At 37.0% G+C, this 24,234-nt stretch overlaps 12 non-coding genes across 12 annotated transcripts; all 12 read left to right on the top strand.

Annotated features, from left to right (window-relative positions):
• The first annotated feature begins 8,347 nt into the window (after positions 1–8,347).
• On the top strand, positions 8,348–8,536 carry LOC138330456 (U2 spliceosomal RNA). Its single transcript, XR_011209579.1, has one exon. It is a non-coding gene; the product is annotated as a U2 spliceosomal RNA (small nuclear RNA).
• Positions 8,537–9,562: 1,026 nt separating this feature from the next.
• LOC138330452 (U2 spliceosomal RNA) lies at positions 9,563–9,755 on the top strand. Its single transcript, XR_011209576.1, has one exon. It is a non-coding gene; the product is annotated as a U2 spliceosomal RNA (small nuclear RNA).
• A 1,037-nt stretch (positions 9,756–10,792) lies between these two features.
• On the top strand, positions 10,793–10,985 carry LOC138330451 (U2 spliceosomal RNA). Its single transcript, XR_011209575.1, has one exon. It is a non-coding gene; the product is annotated as a U2 spliceosomal RNA (small nuclear RNA).
• Positions 10,986–12,015: 1,030 nt separating this feature from the next.
• Positions 12,016–12,210, top strand: LOC138330453 (U2 spliceosomal RNA). The gene has a single exon (XR_011209577.1). It is a non-coding gene; the product is annotated as a U2 spliceosomal RNA (small nuclear RNA).
• A 1,021-nt stretch (positions 12,211–13,231) lies between these two features.
• On the top strand, positions 13,232–13,424 carry LOC138330450 (U2 spliceosomal RNA). The gene has a single exon (XR_011209574.1). It is a non-coding gene; the product is annotated as a U2 spliceosomal RNA (small nuclear RNA).
• Positions 13,425–14,449: 1,025 nt separating this feature from the next.
• Positions 14,450–14,642, top strand: LOC138330449 (U2 spliceosomal RNA). The gene has a single exon (XR_011209573.1). It is a non-coding gene; the product is annotated as a U2 spliceosomal RNA (small nuclear RNA).
• Positions 14,643–15,674: 1,032 nt separating this feature from the next.
• On the top strand, positions 15,675–15,867 carry LOC138330448 (U2 spliceosomal RNA). The gene has a single exon (XR_011209572.1). It is a non-coding gene; the product is annotated as a U2 spliceosomal RNA (small nuclear RNA).
• Positions 15,868–16,901: 1,034 nt separating this feature from the next.
• On the top strand, positions 16,902–17,094 carry LOC138330463 (U2 spliceosomal RNA). The gene has a single exon (XR_011209586.1). It is a non-coding gene; the product is annotated as a U2 spliceosomal RNA (small nuclear RNA).
• Positions 17,095–18,122: 1,028 nt separating this feature from the next.
• Positions 18,123–18,315, top strand: LOC138330462 (U2 spliceosomal RNA). The gene has a single exon (XR_011209585.1). It is a non-coding gene; the product is annotated as a U2 spliceosomal RNA (small nuclear RNA).
• Positions 18,316–19,343: 1,028 nt separating this feature from the next.
• LOC138330461 (U2 spliceosomal RNA) lies at positions 19,344–19,536 on the top strand. The gene has a single exon (XR_011209584.1). It is a non-coding gene; the product is annotated as a U2 spliceosomal RNA (small nuclear RNA).
• Positions 19,537–20,569: 1,033 nt separating this feature from the next.
• LOC138330454 (U2 spliceosomal RNA) lies at positions 20,570–20,759 on the top strand. The gene has a single exon (XR_011209578.1). It is a non-coding gene; the product is annotated as a U2 spliceosomal RNA (small nuclear RNA).
• Positions 20,760–21,791: 1,032 nt separating this feature from the next.
• LOC138330459 (U2 spliceosomal RNA) lies at positions 21,792–21,984 on the top strand. The gene has a single exon (XR_011209582.1). It is a non-coding gene; the product is annotated as a U2 spliceosomal RNA (small nuclear RNA).
• Positions 21,985–24,234: the final 2,250 nt, after the last annotated feature.

Below are 24,234 nucleotides of genomic sequence, written 5' to 3'. Positions count from 1 at the left end.
TACATGGTTAGCATTGCATGCTCTTATGACTAGCCAACTGGCGGTAATGTTACATAGTGTGGACTGCAGTGCTAATGTAACATATTGTAGAATTTTAAAATGTTATATGTATATACACTATTTCAAAAACGGGATTGCTGTATATGCTTTGTTGAAGTACTTAATAATTAAGTGCAATTACTCTTCAATGATTGGCCAGGTAGCATGGGCTGGATCATAAAATATGAACCAATTCCTAATTAACATTTCCTTGTTATGTTCTTGATCCTTAGAATTATATTATATGTCATTTATATACAAATTGAGTTTGATGTGCACTTTATGGTACTTTTTTGTAAGAAGTTAAATGCTATACATACTAGGTAAATGCCATCAAGGAAGGCAGAACAAGGGACATTGAACGACCAAACGCTCCTACTTTAAATGTTGAGAGGGTGAATCAGGGTCACTTTTATGGTAAATAATATATACACTGTTGTGAATTAGAGGGGGATATTATGTAAAACTCTTTATCAAAGCTGTATCCAATATCAAAATTGATCCACTTAATGAACTTATATAAACCACTTATACTTTTCATGTTTTAATTTATTATCATATTTTCAAAAATATTGATTATGCATTACTCAGAAGAATTCAGTAAACAAAGGGTCTTCATTATATTCATAATTTTTGACACCGAGGTATTCATGCATGTATATGTTAACAATTCTTTATGTATGAACACCGAACCAATCCGAGATCAGGAGATAAATTGTAATATGTATCCAATTATGATATACTATTCCAGATGATCCATGCCAAAGGTACCAAAGGGCAATGAAACACGGGACTATTAAATGGAAACCAACTGCAAAGTGCTATTTTATCCGAGCGGAAACAAACAACAACTTCAAAATTTCATTGCATGTTTTAAATTGTGGGATTTTTTGTTATACATCCAACAAAATCCTTCTTTGGGAGCAAGTCCAGACTTGTTATCAATCGTTGCAGTTGCTGTGGTGATGGGATTCGTTAGAGAGAAGAATGCCCTTGAATATCCCGTCAATGTAATACTTGGTCACATCAACAATTTGTGTGTCATGAGTTATTGTGTAAGAGCGGTATTTAAATAATCATTGGATACTGGCAAAAATGGCAATGCCTTTTTTAAAGCAAAGTCATGCATACTATGCACAAATCCTAAGGACAAATGGCTGTAACTGGAAGACACTTTTGTGACTTTTATGTATATACAACATATGCCACATTTCAACAAAGAATACTCTTCAATAGTATATACTGGGAAAATGTGTGCAGCAATTTGGAATTTTTTTTCCTGAAATACATGGTCCCTGATATGCTTCAAGCCTCCAGCACAGACACACAAACTGAAGATGATAGAGATGTTGAAGATATGGAGACCGATGATCAGATGGGAAATGTGTTTTTTTGCCCAATATGTCACCAGGTCATTAAGGAACAAGAGAACATTTCAAGCTTTGGTCAGAGAAGTGTTTGTTGTGACTTGTGCGACAAATGGCATCACTTCAAATGCATTAAAATGTCAAAGGCTTCCCTGAAATCCTTGGGTGACTGGATATGTTCATCATGCAACTCAAGTTAAATATATATTACCATGTTATGATACAAATGAACATTATCTTTATTGATTTAACTGAATGTTTTATTGTTGTATATTTTGACAAAGGAGCGATAACCATATTGCACATTCTGCAACTCATACGAACATTGTCATCCAAGTGAATGAAGCATTGATAAAGGCAATTCATTATTCAGTATAAGGGAAAGCATTTCATCCTTCATAAGTAGCTTGTTCAAATATATTCTTTCTATTTGCTATTTGTTTAGTTTTCTCACCTCATCTTTAGTGAATTGTGTAGTACCACGTCTACACGGTGGAAATAAGTAATTGAAGCTCCTGTAGAAGTGCAAGACTATTGTGCTATGGTAAAACCACGGTCAGCTAAAACTGTGTAAGTTGGCTCGTACAATTGTCAGTAAAACCACAGTGCGTAGCTGGTTTGTGAGGTGTTTTTTCAATAGTTCTTCACACACCCCCATCCTTTTGATACAAAGTTGATCATTCCTGATGGTGTGGATACTTATTAAATATTTTGGCAGTGTGTATGATGTTTTTATATCAATACTTGCTCCGACGCCTGGTTTTACGAGTGTGTTTGTTTCACAGTGGTCACATTTTGTCGGCCCGGGCTTTATAGATCTTATTTCCGGTATACAATCAATAATAGTGTCGAACAGCTGAGACATTTATAGGGCCATGGGCTAGCGAGTGGTCCCCACAATGCACTAAAACGCCACCCCACAAACCTCCGAACACAAATAATTTTTCATGATCACACTTATGCACCACACTCCGACTCACATAATCTCAAAAATAGTTACTTTGAATCTTAAGATTGGGCCAATGATACTTCCAGAGTTTTGTCCTCATCCTTTGTTGGCCGCCATCTACCGGAATTATGAATATAAATTGATAATACTAAGTCATAACATTTGGGGCGGGGGGGTGCACTTGTGGGAAAAACTATTCTTCCCTTAGATCCATACGGCCTAATATTCTCGTGTTTTTTGAAAACGGCCCAGTGGTAAGTTTTCTTCTTACAAGAACCTCTTTTGGTGGCGATTGATAAACACATCACATACAACGCAGCTAGCCATACCAAGAAATTTGGTTAGCAAGTATGGTCCATTGAGTAGTCGAATATGTTTGTGAGGGTGGTTTGTCCGTGAAACACCAAACTTTAAACAGCTAGCTCTTGGGTACCCTTCAAAATAACCCACAAAGTCGTAATTTCATTAATGTGTCAGTGAGCATTTCATCTTTGGATGAAGAAGCACATGATGCGGGTAATAGTTATTGTAGGGATGCGTTTGTACTTGAGAGGTTTGCACACAATTCTTTCCAGAGCCATGCTACTACTGCCAATATTTCTTCCCGTGTAAAAATATTTGGTCCTTAACAAAACATTGATAATGGCATCAAAAGAGCTTTAATGCTCTGACTATCCCAAGTGTAAAACACTTCATGGACTTTGTTGTCGAGCTTTTGATAATTCATTGTAACAAAAAGGTAGCCTTTAACTTTATCCGTGATAACATTCCTTTCCTACCACTGAGGCGAGTTCATTTACTGAGCGTTCTAAGATATTTGCTTTCTTTCATTAACATGTATACTGAATTTGAACATCTTTATTTAATCTCACGATTTGGACAACGCTTGGTCAGTGTCGTACAGTACAAGCATGATCATAGTGTACAAACGCAGTACTGGTCTACTTTTTCAGTGGTAGTCGTGTCATGTTGGCAGGACACCTGTTTGTGTGACTGCAGTATCCTGTTTTATTTTTGTTGTAGTTGTTTCTCTCTGGTGGATCTGGAATTAAAGTGTATGTTCATTGCGACTTTTTTCGGTAGTTTACGAGGTGTAATTTTACTGCTAACTACTCCATATCCCAAGAAGAAGTTGTTGGTACAGGATTTCTCTGCTGAAGGAGCCCCGTCAATTAAAATAGGGATGGAACATATCCTTGACGTCTGCATTGTGCTGCCAGGTTTTTTTATTTGCTACCTTTACGAGTTAACATTTTTTGTCCAAAGCTATCCTGATAGAGGTTATCATTAAGGGAAAGAGGGAATAAGTTTAATCAAGGAAGGGTCTTACAAGTAAATGGGTTCAGTAAATCCCTATTTAGCTATCTATGATGTAGTCACGCACATACTGTCTACTTTTCCAAATAGCACATTGAGTCGATAACCCATTACGGCCCATTAGAACAATAGCCCCGTCATCAAGACTAAATGCGTCCTAATTTTGGACTGGGTTTATTTACCCATGTTTGTCTTTAATAACAATTAAACGAACAACAAATACTAAACAAAGAGACATCTAGTCAATGGTTATGTATTCCATGTATCTGTATTGTAAATGCAATTATAGTATATATATCATAAATTACAAAATGTACAGGTTATTATGACTTACAGAGATATTAATTAAATTAGAGCAAAATACAATAGGAACATAGTACCTTGTCCCATTGCAAGGTAGCTGGCATGATATCCCCCCCCAATGATACAAGTAAAAAGCAGCCCGTGAACAAGCATAGAAAAATTAGTAGTTGAGATACATGCTTTGTTAGTATGTAAAGAAGATATATGTTTTCCATATTTTTGTAATTTATTAACAATCTAATAATGACTAGCATGCGAATTAATTTCAGAACACATGCGCAATTATATTTATGCTAAGCTCTTATAATTTTACACACACACTGATATTATGATATAGCAATTACCACAAGTGAATAGGTGCAACAGCAAGGATACAAGTACATCACATTGTTACATGTCACATGTTGTTAAGTTATTATCAGTGGAAGATATATAGCCAAGTGTAAAGCCGTTACACTGTAGATCTAGGAATGAATAACATAGTTTGCAATGGACTGGTTCAAGCAGGTTTAGAGCTGGTATAATGTACATGTACCATGCAAACATAGGACACACACGGAGGTTAAGCTCGGTATCAATATAATTTATGTATATGTACAATTTAGCGCACGACCTTACATGTAGGTTAAGCTGGTAGTAATACATGTATGTAGTGCATCACACTCCGCCAATTTACGGTTTATAGGCTGGTATATATGTAGAGAGCACACACAGGTTAGGCTGTAGCAAACATCACAGTTAGGCTTGTAGGCGGGTCATCTGCATCATGCACAGGGTAGGTTGGAGCATTCAAGCTAGAAGTTTTATGTCACAAAAGGTGACAATGTATGTAAAAAGTGTTAATCGTAACAACAGGGGCCATCAGTATTACCATGTCGTTTTACTTTATTGTAGTTGGTTTATGTTGCATTCTCATCTCATGTATTGTACTTGATCTCAAATCCACCATGAATATTTTATTTTTGTTTTTTTTCTCTGTAAATCAAATAGAGATATGTAGATGTACAAATTGTAAATACAAAAGATGATTTATTCTGAAATCTTTCGTGTGATACATCATAATTGCATATGTTTTTTTAACTTTACATTACCATGAGAACTTGCATTTATTAAAGTATATCAAGTAAAAGTTAGTAGACACTGTCCAAAAGGAAAATTATAGGTACATGTATACCCTTGAGTAAATACTCAATAAGCATTGCAATTTTGTTTGTTTGTTATTACTAATATGACTAGACCATTGCGGCCTAATCAATCGTGGGGAGAGGCGAAATTAACTCAGCGTTGCAAATTCTAACAACAAATACAACTTGTACCTTCTGACATTATCAGAGAAAGGCGCGCCTATTAACATACGCCGCTCTCACCTCAACGTAAACCGGAAGTATCATTACTCCGATTTAAGGGAAGTAACTCTAAAAATCCAATATGGCGGCTCTATGTTGATACGTCTATAAATCTGGTACACATTCCCTATCTGGTTATATTTTGTATAAGTGGCAGTATGCATTTCCTTTCACTGCCTTCTTTAAATATACATTTTTGTCGAATTTTTATTGTTTTTTTTGTGCACGAATTTATTCCTAAAATTTTTGTTAAGCTGGTCATCATTACCATCTATAGTAGAGCTATGGTATTCCCTCGGCAGGGACCATTCTCTCCACACCTTGGCCGTCTAGCAAGATAACAAGAAGTATTGATATTTAGTGTCGTATACATACAATGAAATAACATCTAGCTCTGTAAGAGCTGACATACTTACGGACAAAACTGGGATGGTGTATAAACATTCTTATAACAACAAAGGAGATTGCATTAAGAAGTAAAAGATAGGATAGTAAAGTAATGTCAAGTTTATAAAATAGTTTAAATTTGAAAAGAATCACAGCATCATGCGAGTTTAGTTTCAAAACAGAAAACACACAATATATATATAGATACATTCAAATGGGGGACCATGTTAAAAAAAGCAAATGCTAAAACGAGATGCTGTATGAAAAAGGACTATTTCAATGCAACATTCTACAAAACCAAAAACTAAAAAAAAAAAAAAAGAGAAGAGGCTAAAAAATAATAACCTTGCGAGACAAAGGTTCGTATATAGCAATACAATACCAATATGGTATAGGTTGGTTTGTTTATTTGATTAATTAACGTTCCTATTAACAGCCAGGGTCATGTAAGTGGACGTGGCCTCCAATTGTATGCAGTAGGTTGAGTGTATGGTTGTGTCGAGGTGCGGCGTGTTTTTTGGTGACGACCCACTGCTTTTGTTCTATACTCTCACAGGAACTGTTGGCTGCTCAGTACTGTATGATTGCAGGTATATTTTTGGATAGTAGTTGTCTTCTTGTATAGGCGTGGAATATACTGTTGCCTCCCTTTTATATAGTGCTATATCACTGAACAGCATGCCGCCGAAGGAACACCAAGCAACTACACACCCCACCCGCTTACTCACATTATACTGACGAACGGGCGAAACCAGTCGTCCGCTACCACTCCCTGTATGCTGATGCACTAAGAGCAGGAGCAGAAACTAAGCCGTACTTTTACCACTTTTATATACTTTGGGTGTCTTCTCGGCCAGGGGGACAGAACCCAGAGCCCTTCCTCACAGGGGCGAACGCTCAAACTTCAAGGCCAAAAGTGAGGCGGTGCCCAAGGTAGGCATTAGGGAAAGGATAAAGTCATTTAGGAAGAAGAGAAAAAGATAAGATCCTAAATTTAGTCGCCTTTTAAAACGATCAAAGCAATAGGGGCAGCAGGTACAATTCTACACACCCTACCTGCATGGGGAGATGGTATAGGTTTAAAAACATTGGACAGAATTATCATGTTAATATTGAGCATAAACAAAACAAATGTGTAACAAAACAAATGGTAGCACGTTTGAGTAATACATACAATGATGTGGATAGTAAGGAAGAAAAACATAACGCGTATATATGCATGACCTTCTCAAAAAAAAACTTTGGACAATGTAGGTAAGATACTACTCACAGGTCTATAGTTTTCTTTTTATTCAAAGCGGTCGATTTTATTGATAAATAGGTGTAATATACTGTGTCTGTTTTAATTTGTCCGGGAACAAGTTTGTGACTAGAAATGCAGTAGTTCAAAAGTGTGGATGACTGTGGAGAGTGTTCAAGGCCTGGGACTCCGGCGTTTAAGTATCTTAGCTGAGATCCCATCATACCCACTTGATAGATTTCTTAGTATCCCAGACTATAGAAAGGAGTTTTGTTACCTGTCACTAGATCAGCTGTTCCCTTCCAAATTGTGAAAGATCTTTCCATCTGTAACAGGTTTTATTTGCGTGTTTGATATGGGAAATGCTTGGATGGTCCGAGCTGAGAATTTTTGTTCTCCATCAAGGTCTGTCTCGATATCATTTGTATATATTGATTTTTTGTTTTTTGGTTTGTTTGTTTTGATTTATTTAACGGTCCTATGTAAAACTCCAAGAATTGTTTCTGTTTTTCCATCTATTAATTTTGAAAGAGTTTTTAGAAATATACACAATAGTTTGCTGGATACTCATTCCAGAGATGTAGTTTTTCGAATTGTACATGAAATTATCCCTGTCAATTATCGTATGTGTAAAATTGGTGTTTATTCTTGTAAGACATGTTCTTTATGTTTTAAGGAAGTAGAGACTATCAGTCATTTGTTCTATGAGTGTTCTTTTATTCAACCATTGGTATCTTTGGTTAATTCGTGGGTAAAACAGATTTCGGAGGACAAAATCCAACCCGATTCGGCACTTTGGCGATTTCATCACTGCTTAGACATTCCTCAAAAACCCCAGTCCCTCGTTCTATGTTTGGTGGCAGACGCCCTTCACTGTATTTGGCAAGTTAGGTGTATATGTAAATTTGATAAAAAACCTTATACTTCTCAGTCTTTAGTCTGCCACTTTATAAATAAGCTCTCGCTCCGTATAAGAGCTGATTTTTCTCGGCTCTCCTCAACTCGTTTCTATGAAATCTGGTGTACCACGAATATTTTTTGTGAAATTGTAAACGATAAATTGAAGCTAAAACTTCCATTGTAATGTAGTGTAACGCTCGGCTATTTTTAGTCTCCCGATATGTTGTACATTATGTAGCTATGCCTAGGTCACTATAGTCATTTTCGGAATTCAGTTACCTGTGATTATCGTCTGTTTCATATTTGTACACGTGTCGTTCTTACCTGTTGTCATAATTTCATGTGTATATATACACGTGTCGCTCTACCTGTAGTGCACTAGTTGACCAGGTATATACGCTTTACCTGTAGTAGATGTATCGCTTACTGTCATGATTCGTTGTGTAAATATATACCTGTTGTTTTGTATCATGCTTTGTAAACTGTTTTTAAAATGTACATATTGAATAAAATTTTATGAAATTGAAAAAAGTATCTGTTCTTATCAGCTTAATATCTGATACGTACCCCACCGGGGTACTTCGATATTAAACTGATTTTTGGACATAGGTGAGATGTTAGGGGCTTGCTCCGCTCTTACCACGGGTTGGCCCGGTATTGCAGTACCTCCGGGAACGGCCCACTCCTCCAATAGGAGGAGAAAAATAACCTTAACAATAGAATACCATTTCCCCTTAATCCTACTATAACCATTTAACAATCCTAGCTAACATGCACAAATAAGCAAATAAATACTTTATGTCCCTCCGTCCGTCCGTCTCATGATCCATATGAAAAACGAATGAGTGTGCACATGTTCTTAAAATGTTGTGTTTTTATTTATTTAGATTGGTATCCTCAAACGTTGTTTCACTTTTATTTACAAGATGTTTTGTAAATTAAACTACTTGTAAATATTGTCGCCTTTGTTCTTTGTTTTTTCTTTTGTTGTTTTTTGTTTTCATTGTTTGTTTTTTCCGCGATCCTTTTGGCAGATATTTGTGAGATAAAATGGTGGGCGCCAAGGCTCAAAGCTTTCATTCGTGACATTTCCTTGTAAAAAATAAACCGCTGTATCAATTGCATCACATGAAAAGTAGAAATAAAACATTAACTGATATTGGTATAGTTACAGCACAAAGGCTTTTTATATATATCCCATATTTAAAGTCTGTATTTGGTTCGAGATTATGTACAATAGATTGACCGCACATGAAAAACTAGCTCTACAGGAAGTACATTTTTGATACTGCCAAGGCGGAAGATGTTGACGAAAGAATATTGATAAAACTATACTATTTCTTACAGCTGGTGAAAGGTGTGCTCTGCTACCTATTTTGTGCCATAATAATATTGCGTCGTATCAACTTTACTTTAGAGTTGCTTCCCTTCCGCCATATACGTTGCAAAACGTTGTCCCGACGTTGCCTCGTCCTTCGACTATACCAAATAGTATGCCTTCCGTCAAAATAAACCGCCTTCGGTACCGGCTACCACTCATAGTTAGTTTTTAAATCATCCAATTCATCCTAAACTACACACACAGTTCCAAGAAAAGTCTATTACCGTTATTTCCGCCTGCACAATGTAATTTACTCACTGCATACACATGATGAATACCGCGAAAACGCGAATATTTTATTGAATATAGGAAAGTTCCGGAGCAAAAGTTGGTATCGCTTCTCGGCCTTTTGGCTAAGATCAAAGTGTAGTATCTGTTTTTATCAGCTTAATATCTGATACGTACCCCACCGGGGTACTTCGATATTAAACTGATTTTTGGACATAGGTGAGATGTTAGGGGCTTGCTCCGCTCTTACCACGGGTTGGCCCGGTATTGCAGTACCTCCGGGAACGGCCCACTCCTCCAATAGGAGGAGAAAAAATAACCTTAACAATAGAATACCATTTCCCCTTAATCCTACTATAACCATTTAACAAATCCTAGCTAACATCACAAATAAATAAGCAAATAAATACTTTATGTCCCTCCGTCCGTCCGTCTCATGATCCATATGAAAAACGAATGAGTGTGCACATGTTCTTAAAATGTTGTGTTTTTATTTATTTAGATTGGTATCCTCAAACGTTGTTTCACTTTTATTTACAAGATGTTTTGTTGATCAAACTACTTGTAAATATTGCCGCCTTTGTTCTTTGTTTTCTCTTTCGTTGTTTTTTTTTTCATTGTTTGTTTTTTTCCGCGATCCTTTTGGCAGATATTTGTGAGATAAAATGGTGGGCGCCAAGGCTCAAAGCTTTCATTCGTTACATTTCCTTGTAAAAAATAAACCGCTGTATCAATTGCATCACATGAAAAGTAGAAATAAAACATTAACTGATATTGGTATAGTTACAGCACAAAGGTTATATATATATATATATCCCATATTTAAAGTCTGTATTTGGTTCGAGATTATGTACAATAGATTGACTGCACATGAAAAACTAGATCTACAGGAAGTACATTTTTGATACTGCCAAGGCGGAAGATGTTGACGAAAGAATATTGATAAAACTATACTATTTCTTACAGCTGGTGAAAGGTGTGCTCTGCTACCTATTTTGTGCCATAATAATATTGCGTCGTATCAACTTTACTTTAGAGTTGCTTCCCTTCCGCCATATACGTTGCAAAACGTTGTCCCGACGTTGCCTCGTCCTTCGACTATACCAAATAGTATGCCTTCCGTCAAAATAAACCGCCTTCGGTACCGGCTACCACTCATAGTTAGTTTTTAAATCATCCAATTCATCCTAAACTACACACACAGTTCCAAGAAAAGTCTATTACCGTTATTTCCGCCTGCACAATGTAATTTACTCACTGCATACACATGATGAATACCGCGAAAACGCGAAAATATTTTATTGAATATAGGAAAGTTCCGGAGCAAAAGTTGGTATCGCTTCTCGGCCTTTTGGCTAAGATCAAAGTGTAGTATCTGTTCTTATCAGCTTAATATCTGATACGTACCCCACCGGGGTACTTCGATATTAAACTGATTTTTGGACATAGGTGAGATGTTAGGGGCTTGCTCCGCTCTTACCACGGGTTGGCCCGGTATTGCAGTACCTCCGGGAACGGCCCACTCCTCCAATAGGAGGAGAAAAATAACCTTAACAATAGAATACCATTTCCCCTTAATCCTACTATAACCATTTAACAAATCCTAGCTAACATTCACAAATAAGCAAATAAATACTTTATGTCCCTCCGTCCGTCCGTCTCATGATCCATATGAAAAACGAATGAGTGTGCACATGTTCTTAAAATGTTGTGTTTTTATTTATTTAGATTGGTATCCTCAAACGTTGTTTCACTTTTATTTAACAAGATGTTTTGTAAATTAAACTACTTGTAAATATTGTCGCCTTTGTTCTTTGTTTTCTCTTTCGTTGTTTTTTTTTTTCATTGTTTGTTTTTTTCCGCGATCCTTTTGGCAGATATTTGTGAGATAAAAATGGTGGGCGCCAAGGCTCAAAGCTTTCATTCGTTACATTTCCTTGTAAAAAATAAACCGCTGTATCAATTGCATCACATGAAAAGTAGAAATAAAACATTAACTGATATTGGTATAGTTACAGCACAAAGGCTTTTTATATATATCCCATATTTAAAGTCTGTATTTGGTTCGAGATTATGTACAATAGATTGACTGCACATGAAAAACTAGCTCTACAGGAAGTACATTTTTGATACTGCCAAGGCGGAAGATGTTGACGAAAGAATATTGATAAAACTATACTATTTCTTACAGCTGGTGAAAGGTGTGCTCTGCTACCTATTTTGTGCCATAATAATATTGCGTCGTATCAACTTTACTTTAGAGTTGCTTCCCTTCCGCCATATACGTTGCAAAACGTTGTCCCGACGTTGCCTCGTCCTTCGACTATACCAAATAGTATGCCTTCCGTCAAAATAAACCGCCTTCGGTACCGGCTAGCACTCGTAGTTAGTTTTTAAATCATCCAATTCATCCTAAACTACACACACAGTTCCAAGAAAAGTTTATTACCGTTATTTCCGCCTGCACAATGTAATTTACTCACTGCATACACATGATGAATACCGCGAAAACGCGAATATTTTATTGAATATAGGAAAGTTCCGGAGCAAAAGTTGGTATCGCTTCTCGGCCTTTTGGCTAAGATCAAAGTGTAGTATCTGTTCTTATCAGCTTAATATCTGATACGTACCCCACCGGGGGGTACTTCGATATTAAACTGATTTTTGGACATAGGTGAGATGTTAGGGGCTTGCTCCGCTCTTACCACGGGTTGGCCCGGTATTGCAGTACCTCCGGGAACGGCCCACTCCTCCAATAGGAGGAGAAAAATAACCTTAACAATAGAATACCATTTCCCCTTAATCCTACTATAACCATTTAACAAATCCTAGCTAACATTCACAAATAAGCAAATAAATACTTTATGTCCCTCCGTCCGTCCGTCTCATGATCCATATGAAAAACGAATGAGTGTGCACATGTTCTTAAATTGTTGTGTTTTTATTTATTTAGATTGGTATCCTCAAACGTTGTTTCACTTTTATTTACAAGATGTTTTGTAAATTAAACTACTTGTAAATATTGTCGCCTTTGTTTTCTCTTTTGTTGTTTTTTGTTTTCATTGTTTGTTTTTTTTCCGCGATCCTTTTGGCAGATATTTGTGAGATAAAATGGTGGGCGCCAAGGCTCAAAGCTTTCATTCGTGACATTTCCTTGTAAAAAAAATAAACCGCTGTATCAATTGCACATGAAAAGTAGAAATAAAACATTAACTGATATTGGTATAGTTACAGCACAAAGGCTTTTTATATATATCCCATATTTAAAGTCTCTATTTGGTTCGAGATTATGTACAATAGATTGACTGCACATGAAAAACTAGCTCTACAGGAAGTACATTTTTGATACTGCCAAGGCGGAAGATGTTGACGAAAGAATATTGATAAAACTATACTATTTCTTACAGCTGGTGAAAGGTGTGCTCTGCTACCTATCTTGTGCCATAATAATATTGCGTCGTATCAACTTTACTTTAGAGTTGCTTCCCTTCCGCCATATACGTTGCAAAACGTTGTCCCGACGTTGCCTCGTCCTTCGACTATACCAAATAGTATGCCTTCCGTCAAAATAAACCGCCTTCGGTACCGGCTACCACTCATAGTTAGTTTTTAAATCATCCAATTCATCCTAAACTACACACACAGTTCCAAGAAAAGTCTATTACCGTTATTTCCGCCTGCACAATGTAATTTACTCACTGCATACACATGATGAATACCGCGAAAACGCGAATATTTTATTGAATATAGGAAAGTTCCGGAGCAAAAGTTGGTATCGCTTCTCGGCCTTTTGGCTAAGATCAAAGTGTAGTATCTGTTCTTATCAGCTTAATATCTGATACGTACCCCACCGGGGTACTTCGATATTAAACTGATTTTTGGACATAGGTGAGATGTTAGGGGCTTGCTCCGCTCTTACCACGGGTTGGCCCGGTATTGCAGTACCTCCGGGAACGGCCCACTCCTCCAATAGGAGGAGAAAAATAACCTTAACAATAGAATACCATTTCCCCTTAATCCTACTATAACCATTTAACAATCCTAGCTAACATGCACAAATAAGCAAATAAATACTTTATGTCCCTCCGTCCGTCCGTCCGTCTCATGATCCATATGAAAAACGAATGAGTGTGCACATGTTCTTAAAATGTTGTGTTTTTATTTATTTAGATTGGTATCCTCAAACGTTGTTTCACTTTTATTTACAAGATATTTTGTAAATTAAACTACTTGTAAATATTGTCGCCTTTGTTTTCTCTTTTGTTGTTTTTTGTTTTCATTGTTTGTTTTTTTTCCGCGATCCTTTTGGCAGATATTTGTGAGATAAAATGGTGGGCGCCAAGGCTCAAAGCTTTCATTCGTGACATTTCCTTGTAAAAAATAAACCGCTGTATCAATTGCATCACATGAAAAGTAGAAATAAAACATTAACTGATATTGGTATAGTTACAGCACAAGGGCTTTTTATATATATCCCATATTTAAAGTCTCTATTTGGTTCGAGATTATGTACAATAGATTGACTGCACATGAAAAACTAGCTCTACAGGAAGTACATTTTTGATACTGCCAAGGCGGAAGATGTTGACGAAAGAATATTGATAAAACTATACTATTTCTTACAGCTGGTGAAAGGTGTGCTCTGCTACCTATTTTGTGCCATAATAATATTGCGTCGTATCAACTTTACTTTAGAGTTGCTTCCCTTCCGCCATATACGTTGCAAAACGTTGTCCCGACGTTGCCTCGTCCTTCGACTATACCAAATAGTATGCCTTCCGTCAAAATAAACCGCCTTCGGTACCGGCTACCACTCATAGTTAGTTTTTAAATCATCCAATTCATCCTAAACTACACACACATTTCCAAGAAAAGTCTATTACCGTTATTTCCGCCTGCACGATGTAATTTACTCACTGCATACACATGATGAATACCGCGAAAACGCAAATATTTTATTGAATATAGGAAAGTTCCGGAGCAAAAGTTGGTATCGCTTCTCGGCCTTTTGGCTAAGATCAAAGTGTAGTATCTGTTCTTATCAGCTTAATATCTGATACGTACCCCACCGGGGTACTTCGATATTAAACTGATTTTTGGACATAGGTGAGATGTTAGGGGCTTGCTCCGCTCTTACCACGGGTTGGCCCGGTATTGCAGTACCTCCGGGAACGGCCCACTCCTCCAATAGGAGGAGAAAAATAACCTTAACAATAGAATACCATTTCCCCTTAATCCTACTATAACCATTTAACAATCCTAGCTAACATGCACAAATAAGCAAATAAATACTTTATGTCCCTCCGTCCGTCCGTCCGTCTCATGATCCATATGAAAAACGAATGAGTGTGCACATGTTCTTAAAATGTTGTGTTTTTGTTTATTTAGATTGGTATCCTCAAACGTTGTTTCACTTTTATTTACAAGATGTTTTGTAAATTAAACTACTTGTAAATATTGTCGCCTTTGTTTTTGTCTTTTGTTGTTTTTTGTTTTCATTGTTTGTTTTTTTTTCCGCGATCCTTTTGGCAGATATTTGTGAGATAAAATGGTGGGCGCCAAGGCTCAAAGCTTTCATTCGTGACATTTCCTTGTAAAAAAAAAATAAACCGCTGTATCAATTGCACATGAAAAGTAGAAATAAAACATTAACTGATATTGGTATAGTTACAGCACAAAGGTTATATATATATATATCTCCCATATTTAAAGTCTGTATTTGGTTCGAGATTATGTACAATAGATTGACTGCACATGAAAAACTAGCTCTACAGGAAGTACATTTTTGATACTGCCAAGGCGGAAGATGTTGACGAAAGAATATTGATAAAACTATACTATTTCTTACAGCTGGTGAAAGGTGTGCTCTGCTACCTATTTTGTGCCATAATAATATTGCGTCGTATCAACTTTACTTTAGAGTTGCTTCCCTTCCGCCATATACGTTGCAAAACGTTGTCCCGACGTTGCCTCGTCCTTCGACTATACCAAATAGTATGCCTTCCGTCAAAATAAACCGCCTTCGGTACCGGCTACCACTCATAGTTAGTTTTTAAATCATCCAATTCATCCTAAACTACACACACAGTTCCAAGAAAAGTCTATTACCGTTATTTCCGCCTGCACAATGTAATTTACTCACTGCATACACATGATGAATACCGCGAAAACGCAAATATTTTATTGAATATAGGAAAGTTCCGGAGCAAAAGTTGGTATCGCTTCTCGGCCTTTTGGCTAAGATCAAAGTGTAGTATCTGTTCTTATCAGCTTAATATCTGATACGTACCCCACCGGGGTACTTCGATATTAAACTGATTTTTGGACATAGGTGAGATGTTAGGGGCTTGCTCCGCTCTTACCACGGGTTGGCCCGGTATTGCAGTACCTCCGGGAACGGCCCACTCCTCCAATAGGAGGAGAAAAATAACCTTAACAATAGAATACCATTTCCCCTTAATCCTACTATAACCATTTAACAATCCTAGCTAACATGCACAAATAAGCAAATAAATACTTTATGTCCCTCCGTCCGTCCGTCCGTCTCATGATCCATATGAAAAACGAATGAGTGTGCACATGTTCTTAAAATGTTGTGTTTTTATTTATTTAGATTGGTATCCTCAAACGTTGTTTCACTTTTATTTACAAGATGTTTTGTAAATTAAACTACTTGTAAATATTGTCGCCTTTGTTCTTTGTTTTGTCTTTGGTTTTTTTTGTTTTCATTGTTTGTTTTTTTCCGCGATCCTTTTGGCAGATATTTGTGAGATAAAATGGTGGGCGCCAAGGCTCAAAGCTTTCATTCGTGACATTTCCTTGTAAAAAATAAACCGCTGTATCAATTGCATCACATGAAAAGTAGAAATAAAACATTAACTGATATTGGTATAGTTACAGCACAAAGGTTATATATATATATATATCCCATATTTAAAGTCTGTATTTGGTTCGAGATTATGTACAATAGATTGACTGCACATGAAAAACTAGCTCTACAGGAAGTACATTTTTGATACTGCCAAGGCGGAAGATGTTGACGAAAGAATATTGATAAAACTATACTATTTCTTACAGCTGGTGAAAGGTGTGCTCTGCTACCTATTTTGTGCCATAATAATATTGCGTCGTATCAACTTTACTTTAGAGTTGCTTCCCTTCCGCCATATACGTTGCAAAACGTTGTCCCGACGTTGCCTCGTCCTTCGACTATACCAAATAGTATGCCTTCCGTCAAAATAAACCGCCTTCGGTACCGGCTACCACTCATAGTTAGTTTTTAAATCATCCAATTCATCCTAAACTACACACACATTTCCAAGAAAAGTCTATTACCGTTATTTCCGCCTGCACGATGTAATTTACTCACTGCATACACATGATGAATACCGCGAAAACGCAAATATTTTATTGAATATAGGAAAGTTCCGGAGCAAAAGTTGGTATCGCTTCTCGGCCTTTTGGCTAAGATCAAAGTGTAGTATCTGTTCTTATCAGCTTAATATCTGATACGTACCCCACCGGGGTACTTCGATATTAAACTGATTTTTGGACATAGGTGAGATGTTAGGGGCTTGCTCCGCTCTTACCACGGGTTGGCCCGGTATTGCAGTACCTCCGGGAACGGCCCACTCCTCCAATAGGAGGAGAAAAATAACCTTAACAATAGAATACCATTTCCCCTTAATCCTACTATAACCATTTAACAAATCCTAGCTAACATTCACAAATAAGCAAATAAATACTTTATGTCCCTCCGTCCGTCCGTCTCATGATCCATATGAAAAACGAATGAGTGTGCACATGTTCTTAAAATGTTGTGTTTTTATTTATTTAGATTGGTATCCTCAAACGTTGTTTCACTTTTATTTACAAGATGTTTTGTTGATCAAACTACTTGTAAATATTGCCGCCTTTGTTCTTTGTTTTCTCTTTTGTTGTTTTTTGTTTTCATTGTTTGTTTTTTTCCGCGATCCTTTTGGCAGATATTTGTGAGATAAAATGGTGGGCGCCAAGGCTCAAAGCTTTCATTCGTGACATTTCCTTGTAAAAAATAAACCGCTGTATCAATTGCATCACATGAAAAGTAGAAATAAAACATTAACTGATATTGGTATAGTTACAGCACAAAGGCTTTTTATATATATCCCATATTTAAAGTCTGTATTTGGTTCGAGATTATGTACAATAGATTGACCGCACATGAAAAACTAGCTCTACAGGAAGTACATTTTTGATACTGCCAAGGCGGAAGATGTTGACGAAAGAATATTGATAAAACTATACTATTTCTTACAGATGGTGAAAGGTGTGCTCTGCTACCTATTTTGTGCCATAATAATATTGCGTCGTATCAACTTTACTTTAGAGTTGCTTCCCTTCCGCCATATACGTTGCAAAACGTTGTCCCGACGTTGCCTCGTCCTTCGACTATACCAAATAGTATGCCTTCCGTCAAAATAAACCGCCTTCGGTACCGGCTACCACTCAAAGTTAGTTTTTAAATCATCCAATTCATCCTAAACTACACACACAGTTCCAAGAAAAGTCTATTACCGTTATTTCCGCCTGCACAATGTAATTTACTCACTGCATACACATGATGAATACCGCGAAAACGCGAATATTTTATTGAATATAGGAAAGTTCCGGAGCAAAAGTTGGTATCGCTTCTCGGCCTTTTGGCTAAGATCAAAGTGTAGTATCTGTTCTTATCAGCTTAATATCTGATACGTACCCCACCGGGGTACTTCGATATTAAACTGATTTTTGGACATAGGTGAGATGTTAGGGGCTTGCTCCGCTCTTACCACGGGTTGGCCCGGTATTGCAGTACCTCCGGGAACGGCCCACTCCTCCAATAGGAGGAGAAAAATAACCTTAACAATAGAATACCATTTCCCCTTAATCCTACTATAACCATTTAACAATCCTAGCTAGCATGCACAAATAAGCAAATAAATACTTTATGTCCCTCCGTCCGTCCGTCTCATGATCCATATGAAAAACGAATGAGTGTGCACATGTTCTTAAATTGTTGTGTTTTTATTTATTTAGATTGGTATCCTCAAACGTTGTTTCATTTTTATTTACAAGATGTTTTGTAAATTAAACTACTTGTAAATATTGTCGCCTTTGTTCTTTGTTTTCTCTTTGGTTTGTTTTTTGTTTTCATTGTTTGTTTTTTTCCGCGATCCTTTTGGCAGATATTTGTGAGATAAAATGGTGGGCGCCAAGGCTCAAAGCTTTCATTCGTGACATTTCCTTGTAAAAAATAAACCGCTGTATCAATTGCATCACATGAAAAGTAGAAATAAAACATTAACTGATATTGGTATAGTTACAGCACAAGGGCTTTTTATATATATCCCATATTTAAAGTCTCTATTTGGTTCGAGATTATGTACAATAGATTGACTGCACATGAAAAACTAGCTCTACAGGAAGTACATTTTTGATACTGCCAAGGCGGAAGATGTTGACGAAAGAATATTGATAAAACTATACTATTTCTTACAGCTGGTGAAAGGTGTGCTCTGCTACCTATTTTGTGCCATAATAATATTGCGTCGTATCAACTTTACTTTAGAGTTGCTTCCCTTCCGCCATATACGTTGCAAAACGTTGTCCCGACGTTGCCTCGTCCTTCGACTATACCAAATAGTATGCCTTCCGTCAAAATAAACCGCCTTCGGTACCGGCTAGCACTCGTAGTTAGTTTTTAAATCATCCAATTCATCCTAAACTACACACACAGTTCCAAGAAAAGTCTATTACCGTTATTTCCGCCTGCACAATGTAATTTACTCACTGCATACACATGATGAATACCGCGAAAACGCGAATATTTTATTGAATATAGGAAAGTTCCGGAGCAAAAGTTGGTATCGCTTCTCGGCCTTTTGGCTAAGATCAAAGTGTAGTATCTGTTCTTATCAGCTTAATATCTGATACGTACCCCACCGGGGTACTTCGATATTAAACTGATTTTTGGACATAGGTGAGATGTTAGGGGCTTGCTCCGCTCTTACCACGGGTTGGCCCGGTATTGCAGTACCTCCGGGAACGGCCCACTCCTCCAATAGGAGGAGAAAAATAACCTTAACAATAGAATACCATTTCCCCTTAATCCTACTATAACCATTTAACAAATCCTAGCTAACATTCACAAATAAGCAAATAAATACTTTATGTCCCTCCGTCCGTCCGTCTCATGATCCATATGAAAAACGAATGAGTGTGCACATGTTCTTAAAATGTTGTGTTTTTATTTATTTAGATTGGTATCCTCAAACGTTGTTTCACTTTTAGTTACAAGATGTTTTGTTGATCAAACTACTTGTAAATATTGCCGCCTTTGTTCTTTGTTTTCTCTTTCGTTGTTTTTTTTTTTCATTGTTTGTTTTTTTCCGCGATCCTTTTGGCAGATATTTGTGAGATAAAATGGTGGGCGCCAAGGCTCAAAGCTTTCATTCGTTACATTTCCTTGTAAAAAATAAACCGCTGTATCAATTGCATCACATGAAAAGTAGAAATAAAACATTAACTGATATTGGTATAGTTACAGCACAAAGGCTTTTTATATATATCCCATATTTAAAGTCTGTATTTGGTTCGAGATTATGTACAATAGATTGACCGCACATGAAAAACTAGCTCTACAGAAAGTACATTTTTGATACTGCCAAGGCGGAAGATGTTGACGAAAGAATATTGATAAAACTATACTATTTCTTACAGATGGTGAAAGGTGTGCTCTGCTACCTATTTTGTGCCATAATAATATTGCGTCGTATCAACTTTACTTTAGAGTTGCTTCCCTTCCGCCATATACGTTGCAAAACGTTGTCCCGACGTTGCCTCGTCCTTCGACTATACCAAATAGTATGCCTTCCGTCAAAATAAACCGCCTTCGGTACCGGCTACCACTCATAGTTAGTTTTTAAATCATCCAATTCATCCTAAACTAAGACACACACACAGTTCCAAGAAAAGTCTATTACCGTTATTTCCGCCTGCACGATGTAATTTACTCACTGCATACACATGATGAATACCGCGAAAACGCAAATATTTTATTGAATATAGGAAAGTTCCGGAGCAAAAGTTGGTATCGCTTCTCGGCCTTTTGGCTAAGATCAAAGTGTAGTATCTGTTCTTATCAGCTTAATATCTGATACGTACCCCACCGGGGTACTTCGATATTAAACTGATTTTTGGACATAGGTGAGATGTTAGGGGCTTGCTCCGCTCTTACCACGGGTTGGCCCGGTATTGCAGTACCGGGAACGGCCCACTCCTCCAATAGGAGGAGAAAAATAACCTTAACAATAGAATACCATTTCCCCTTAATCCTACTATAACCATTTAACAATCCTAGCTAACATGCACAAATAAGCAAATAAATACTTTATGTCCCTCCGTCCGTCCGTCTCATGATCCATATGAAAAACGAATGAGTGTGCACATGTTCTTAAAATGTTGTGTTTTTATTTATTTAGATTGGTATCCTCAAACGTTGTTTCATTTTTATTTACAAGATGTTTTGTAAATTAAACTACTTGTAAATATTGTCGCCTTTGTTCTTTGTTTTCTCTTTGGTTTGTTTTTTGTTTTCATTGTTTGTTTTTTTTCCGCGATCCTTTTGGCAGATATTTGTGAGATAAAATGGTGGGCGCCAAGGCTCAAAGCTTTCATTCGTGATATTTCCTTGTAAAAAAATAAACCGCTGTATCAATTGCATCACATGAAAAGTAGAAATAAAACATTAACTGATATTGGTATAGTTACAGCACAAAGGCTTTTTATATATATCCCATATTTAAAGTCTGTATTTGGTTCGAGATTATGTACAATAGATTGACTGCACATGAAAAACTAGCTCTACAGGAAGTACATTTTTGATACTGCCAAGGCGGAAGATGTTGACGAAAGAATATTGATAAAACTATACTATTTCTTACAGCTGGTGAAAGGTGTGCTCTGCTACCTATTTTGTGCCATAATAATATTTCGTCGTATCAACTTTACTTTAGAGTTGCTTCCCTTCCGCCATATACGTTGCAAAACGTTGTCCCGACGTTGCCTCGTCCTTCGACTATACCAAATAGTATGCCTTCCGTCAAAATAAACCGCCTTCGGTACCGGCTACCACTCATAGTTAGTTTTTAAATCATCCAATTCATCCTAAACTACACACACATTTCCAAGAAAAGTCTATTACCGTTATTTCCGCCTGCACGATGTAATTTACTCACTGCATACACACATGATGAATACCGCGAAAACGCAAATATTTTATTGAATATAGGAAAGTTCCGGAGCAAAAGTTGGTATCGCTTCTCGGCCTTTTGGCTAAGATCAAAGTGTAGTATCTGTTCTTATCAGCTTAATATCTGATACGTACCCCACCGGGGTACTTCGATATTAAACTGATTTTTGGACATAGGTGAGATGTTAGGGGCTTGCTCCGCTCTTACCACGGGTTGGCCCGGTATTGCAGTACCTCCGGGAACGGCCCACTCCTCCAATAGGAGGAGAAAAATAACCTTAACAATAGAATACCATTTCCCCTTAATCCTACTATAACCATTTAACAATCCTAGCTAACATGCACAAATAAGCAAATAAATACTTTATGTCCCTCCGTCCGTCCGTCCGTCTCATGATCCATATGAAAAACGAATGAGTGTGCACATGTTCTTAAAATGTTGTGTTTTTGTTTATTTAGATTGGTATCCTCAAACGTTTTTTCACTTTTATTTACAAGATATTTTGTAAATTAAACTACTTGTAAATATTGTCGCCTTTGTTTTGTTTTCTCTTTTGTTGTTTTTTGTTTTCATTGTTTGTTTTTTTTCCGCGATCCTTTTGGCAGATATTTGTGAGATAAAATGGTGGGCGCCAAGGCTCAAAGCTTTCATTCGTGACATTTCCTTGTAAAAAAAAATAAACCGCTGTATCAATTGCACATGAAAAGTAGAAATAAAACATTAACTGATATTGGTATAGTTACAGCACAAAGGTTATATATATATATATCCCATATTTAAAGTCTGTATTTGGTTCGAGATTATGTACAATAGATTGACTGCACATGAAAAACTAGATCTACAGGAAGTACATTTTTGATACTGCCAAGGCGGAAGATGTTGACGAAAGAATATTGATAAAACTATACTATTTCTTACAGCTGGTGAAAGGTGTGCTCTGCTACCTATCTTGTGCCATAATAATATTGCGTCGTATCAACTTTACTTTAGAGTTGCTTCCCTTCCGCCATATACGTTGCAAAACGTTGTCCCGACGTTGCCTCGTCCTTCGACTATACCAAATAGTATGCCTTCCGTCAAAATAAACCGCCTTCGGTAACCGGCTACCACTCATAGTTAGTTTTTAAATCATCCAATTCATCCTAAACTACACACACACATTTCCAAGAAAAGTCTATTACCGTTATTTCCGCCTGCACGATGTAATTTACTCACTGCATACACACATGATGATTGGAGGTTCCGGTGACGGATCACACTGATCATGGGGAACCCGTTAATGATCAGTCAACGACTGGGTCCGCTGCGAGCCCCTCGTCCGGAGGGAGCAGCTCTGAGGAGAGCGGTAAGCGTGTGGCCACGGATGTTGACGACGAAGGTTTTAAGAGGGCCAAGAAGGGGAAACACGGTGCATCCCCTCCACTGATGTCCAATGGTGATCTAGTGCCCGGGCAGCAACATAGTATCATGGATACAGGAGATACTGTCAATGTCCCATCTGACGATGAGAGACTTGTTATTGATGAGGACCTGTCACAGTAACGTGAGTACGAACACTTTTATTTATTAAACGGACTATGGCGGTGTTACAACGAACCCTGATTTACCCTTGCGCGCCCCTGGACATTGTGAACTCGCTCACCTGTATGGTGTTTCTCAGTTTTCTAATCTCTTTTTATAAGATTATAAATAGTTTTGCTTTCATTTGTTATTGTTCATTTATATTCATTTATTTAAAAGTCTCCTTTTCAACGGTATTCCTTTGGTTTTTGAATGATAGTAATTTTATTTTATCTAAATTCTTGCATTGTCAGATTGATTTGGGTTTACACCTTACACTATATTATATTTTTGCTACTGTTCAGTATTGCCACAGTTACAATATTTATGCATTGTTAGCATATCGCACTATATCTATTTTTCATGATTATGATTCACTGTCAGCTTTGTTAGTTTTAGCTACTTGTGATGTTACCTGTTACCTCTGTATAATTACCGCAGGTATTAATACGATATCCATCACTTTGAGTCTATTATTTGTTTGTAAGTTTAATCCTTATACAAACCAATACTTTATTTTTAAACACATTCATTCTATCGTATCTTTCATGGCTATTTATCGGTTTCTATTAAGATGTCAATTCTTTTTATACGTTTGTTATGTAATCCTCGCCTGGGGCTATTACCTTGGCCAGCTACCTGAGCTCGGCCTTTTAAATACCTGTCCTGTTTGTGAGTTCGCTCTCGCTCACGTGCATTTTATTCGTAGTTTTTTACAATATAGTGTCTTCGTACGCTTTAGATTGTTACCTGTTTTTTACTTCCTATACACACGGTTAAGCTTGCACGCTTACGTCTTGTCAGTTTTTCCACTTTTGATTTCCGTCCTTTTCTATTCTATTAAAAATGTATCATGGCTTCTTCAAACAAATTAAATATTTTATCAATCAATTGTAATGGGTTTTCTGACACGTGTAAGCATTATCAGTTACGTGATTTTATTAA

This window comes from Argopecten irradians, chromosome 8, assembly GCF_041381155.1.
Source record: "Argopecten irradians isolate NY chromosome 8, Ai_NY, whole genome shotgun sequence".
Lineage (NCBI taxonomy): Eukaryota > Metazoa > Mollusca > Bivalvia > Pectinida > Pectinidae > Argopecten > Argopecten irradians.
The sequence above is the reverse complement of the archived record's forward strand: the minus strand, read 5'-3'. Positions and strand labels throughout refer to the sequence as shown.